The sequence below is a fragment of the Orycteropus afer genome, unplaced genomic scaffold, assembly GCF_000298275.1.
Source record: "Orycteropus afer afer isolate SDZICR_OR568_19922 unplaced genomic scaffold, OryAfe1.0 scaffold01132, whole genome shotgun sequence".
In the NCBI taxonomy this organism is placed as follows: domain Eukaryota; kingdom Metazoa; phylum Chordata; class Mammalia; order Tubulidentata; family Orycteropodidae; genus Orycteropus; species Orycteropus afer.
The window spans coordinates 113,448-118,285 of NW_006922719.1; the positions used below are offsets into that span (position 1 = coordinate 113,448).

At 47.3% G+C, this 4,838-nt stretch overlaps 1 protein-coding gene across 1 annotated transcript in view; it reads left to right on the top strand.

Moving 5' to 3' along the window:
- The first annotated feature begins 465 nt into the window (after positions 1–465).
- Positions 466–4,838, top strand: part of UBA1 (ubiquitin like modifier activating enzyme 1) — a 27,628-nt gene continuing 23,255 nt past the window's right edge. The window contains exon 1 of the mRNA XM_007958796.2: positions 466–573. The gene's annotated coding sequence lies outside the window, so the exon portion shown is untranslated. The remainder of the gene's footprint in view (positions 574–4,838) is intronic.

Sequence of the window (4,838 nt, forward strand, 5' to 3'; positions counted from 1 at the left end):
ATGATTTTTACTTATTTGTTATGTTTATGGTTTCTTTCTCTAGCTAGAATGTCAGTTCCATGAGTACCTGGCCCACAGTTTAAGCTCCATAAATGTCAAGTGAGTGAATGTCTTTGGCACCTGAGCCTCAGTCTCTCGTTCTGTAGGATGGGTTTGCTTTTCCGTTTGGAGGCGCTCCCACATTCTGCTTTCTTTTCCCAGCCCCAAGAGTACTGCGCCTGCAGCCCAAGTTTACATTTTCCCATGCCCTGGGCGCTGATGCCCACCACGTGCACCAAGCACTGGCCAGACAGGACTACTAACCCCAGCATGCCTCGCGCCTTCCAGGACTACCACGGCCTGTAGGGGTGTCTGGGTCTGAAACTGGCGCTGGCGGCGCGGAAGCAGGGGCCGATGCCCCTGTAGCCAAGCGTCTGTGGTAGGGCCCAGCCTAGGGCCCTCCAAGGCCCCGCGTTTCTGAGCTCCGCGCAAACTCTGGCTCCTATTGCACCACGGAGGTGGTTTTCGCTTCCGTTGCCCCGTGGCTTCGGCTCATCTCCAGCAAGAAGGCGAGGCTTCCGCCGAACCCAGGGGGTAAGCTGGAGCACGGTGCCCCCAACCCCTGGACAGCATTTGGAAGAGGGTCTCAACTTCGAGAGCCCCTAGTTGGTGCATTTGGAGGCTCCAGGCCTGGGGTGGCATTTAGGGATGTCTGTTTTGGAAGGACCCTTAAACCCACTGCCATCGAGTCAGTTCCCACTCATAGCGATCCTATAGGACAGAGTAGAACTGCCCCATCGGGTTTCCAAGGCTGTAAGTCTTTACGGAAGCAGACTGCCTCATCTTTCTCCCACGGAGTGGCTGGTGGTTTCGAACCGCTGAACTTTTGGTTAGCAGCCTCATGCTTTTAACCACTGTGCCACCAGAGATCCTGGAAGGACCGTTAGGAAGTGGCATTTGAGGTCTCCGGGGTGGGATTTGGGAATCTGTTTTGGGGAATACCTCCTCGGAGGCAGTGTTTAGGGGAATATTTGGGGAGACCCCTAGGGTCTGTGTTTGGGTAGTCTTGTCCATGAGGGAAGATTTAGGGCGTTCCCTAAGAAGGGAGGCGGAGTTTGAGGTTCCAGAAGTCAAGGCGGAATTTTGGAGATGTTTGTATTAGGAAGTATCCTGGTGACAATTATGAGAACGTTCAAGACCAAGGTGGCATTTGGAATGTGCTTATGGCCATTGTGACCTCTGGTGGTTCCATGTTGGGGTATTCCGTGCAGTTAGGGACTCAGAGCGGCGGGACTGAGCACATCAGAGTCCACACGTTTTAGAGGAGAGGAGCCCCGAGCCCAGGCTGTGCCCGCGACTCCAGAGCCCAGTCAGCTAGGCTTTTCCTGAGAGTAGCAGAGATTTTTGCCATTTTCGTGTCACAGTAAGTATAGGAGCTCTGGTAGCACAAATCTTTTGTGAGCCTGAAAAATGGGTATGAGAATAATGATAATAAAATTAGCCAACACTCACTTGGTACTTTATTAGCTCATTTAAATAAGTATCTGCTTGTGAATTATTCATGAGGGGGGGGGTGTCAATGTACTGAAGGGGCGATCTGAGGTCCTCGAGCCAAACTAGAGCATATTGATTATTCATGCAGGTGAGAAGAGTCCTGAGTGTTCTGCCACCTTCCTCGGGACCCATTCCCATTCTATTGCCGTTCAGTCCATTCCGACTCGTTGTTGTTGTTATGTGCCGTCGAGTCGGCCCCGACTCATAGCGACCCCTCCTTGGGTTTCCGAGGCAGTATCACTACGGAAGTAGGATTGCCCAACCTTCCTTCCGAGGAGCGGCTTATGGGTTTGAACCGCCAGCCGTCTGGTTAGCAGGCAAGTGTCTTAGCCACTATGCTACCAGAGCTCCTTTCCGACTCATAGCGACCCTATAAGATAGATAGAACTGCCCCATAGGGTTTCCAAGGCTGTACATCTTTACCAAAGTGGACTGCCCCATCTTTCTCCTGTAGGGATGGCCTGTAGGTTCCAGTTACCAACCTTTCTGTTAGCAGCTGAGAGCTTAACCACTGCACTACCAGGGCTCCTTTTTCGGGGGCCGTTGTGTGTAATTCATGAGGGGCGTGGCTTTTTTTGGCCTCTTCTGCATGATCCGCGATAATTTTCCCTCATAGGTTCTAGAGTAGCCATGCGTCTAGCAAAGGGGCCAGCATCGTGCATTGTTCATTATTCCTTATGGCCCAGTATCCCAGGTTATCAGCAAAAGCTCTGGATTCAAATCCCATTTATCCTTGCCAGGTACGTGACTTTTGACAAATCTTTTATGATCCTGAAAAATGGGTATGAGGATAATTAGCCAACACTCATTTGGTAGTTTATTAGCTCATTTAATCTTCACAACAAGCCTAGAATGTAGGTTATTATTACCTCCTTTTATAGATGAGGAAACTGGGACACAGTTAGGCTAAGTAATTTGTGTAAGGTTACACAGCCAGTGTGTGGCTGAGCCAGGATTCAAACCCAGAGTCTGCGGTCTTAACCAAATGTCATAATGTCTTCCCTCTCCTTCCAATTTGTAATAGTATTAACCACTAAAGGAGCTCTGGTGGCATAGTGGTGGGTAAGGCATTTGACTGCTAACCATAGGGTTGGTGGTTCAAAACCCACTAGCTGCTCCTCGGGAGGAATATGAGGCAATCTACTTTCATAAAGATTTACCAACTTGGAAACCCGATGGGGGTCAGAATTGACTTGATGGCAATGGTTTGGTTTTTTTTTTTTTTAACACTAATGTTAGTCATATAAAAACCAGAACCAAACCCACTGCCATAAAGTGGATTCCAACTCATCATGACCCCCACTGGGTTTCCGAGGCTGTAAATCTTTACCAGAAGTAGATTGCCTCATCTTCCTCCCAAGGAGCAGCTGTTGGGTTTGAACTGCTGACCTTCTGGTAAGCGTCTAAATGCCTTACCCACTGTGCCACCAGAACTCCTTGTCAGTCATATACCAGTGGCGTAGTGCCTGAGACATTTGACTACTAACCAGAAGGCTGGAGGTTCAAACCCACCAGCCACTCTGCAGAAGGAAGACGGGGCAGTCTACTTCTGTAGAGATACTGCCTCAGAAACCCAAGGAGGGGTTGCTATGAGTGGGAACTGACTCGAGGGTAGTGAGGTGGTTTTTTTTTTTATTATATGTTACATGGGCTTTATGTATATTTACTCATTTAAACTCCTTCACACACACACACACACACACACACACAAAACCACTCACTGTTGTCGAGTGGATTCCAACTCATAGTGACCCCCTTTGGGTTTGCCAGGGGATCAATCTTTATGGAAGTAGATTGCCCAGTTTTCCTTCTGCAGAGGTTTGAACCACCAACCTTCTGGTTAGCAGTCAAATGTCTTAGGCACAATGCCACCGGAGTTCCTTTCCTTCACAAGGTAGGTTAGTATTATTTCCATTTTACAGATGGGGAAAAAAGGCCCAGCGAGATGAAGTGTCAGGTTCTAGGTCACACAGCTAGTAATTGGCAGCCAGAAATGTGAGGATTTAAGACCTGTCTAAAGGGGTTACCTTTGAGTTGAGACCTGATGAACAAGAAGGAACATGTTTCCTCCTATAGAAACCAGGGCTAATAAAAGCGCCACCTTCACAGTGTTTTCCTGAAAAGGATATCAGTGTAGTGGAACGGACATACAACAGGAGCTTCCTCATAGTAGGTGATCAGTTAATGTGATCTGTTGTTATTATTCAACAGAAATGTGTTGGGTGCTTACTGTGTGTCTGGGCTTTGGCATATGGTTGTATCTGGTGACCCAGTAGACTGTCCTACCTATTTCATGGACATTGGAGGGCTTAGAATCCTGTTTTTCAGTATTCTTCTGGGAGAGCATTTCAAGGCATTATTTTTGAAATAATGCTCCAAGTTGGGGGTTTCTCTAATGACTGGATATACCCTCACCCATAACTAATTTTATATGAATATAAATATATATTTATATATTACCTTTATATTAATATATAATATTTAAAAAATTAACTGTTTTTGTGCAGCAGTGGCCTAAGCTCATTCCATAATTCATATTCTCTGATTTTCATAATAACTTCTTTCAACCCCATGAGGTGGGTGAGTTCTAGTACTATCTCCATTTTACAGTTGTAGAAACTGAGGCAGTTGCCAAAGGCATGTAGTGACTCTAGATTTGGTGGGATCAAGGCATCTCTGGTTCATGAGCAGTTCAGGGGTGGCCAGGAGGGGGCTTCACTCCCTCTGAGGCTCTGCAGCATTATATTTCATTATTCATGAACTGAGAGGCGTGGCCACGTTATCTTGGCAACTGGACAGTAGTATCATAATCCTTCCCTGTTGGGCAGGGTTGTGTTTAGTGAAACTTTTTGACCTCTCTGGGCTTCCAGGTTGAGCTGCTGCAGCAGAGCCATTCATTATTTATGAGCCGGGGAAGTGTATGTTCTCTGCAGTAAGTAGCTCCATTTCTCTGCTTACTGGGTACTAGGTGCAGCAATAGGCGGGGCTGTCCCCTTTGTTCCAGCCCACTGGGCCTCGTGCATTATTCATGAATAAGATGTGGCTTTGGTCTCCTTGGCTTCCTGGCTGCTGCAGGACCATTCATTATTCATGAAAGTGGGGCGTGGCTTCCATGAGTAACATTTGCTTTCAGGTTGCAGGGTATTAGTCAACCAACCATCAGGCTCCATGCATAATTCATGACCAGGAAGCGTGGGCTTAATGTTCTTTCTTGGTTTCCAGGGTAGCCTGGCTGCGGCAACTCTTCGTTATTCATGTTTCATGAGGCGTAGCCTCTATGTTGTTTTACCTGTTTTCTTAGTTAT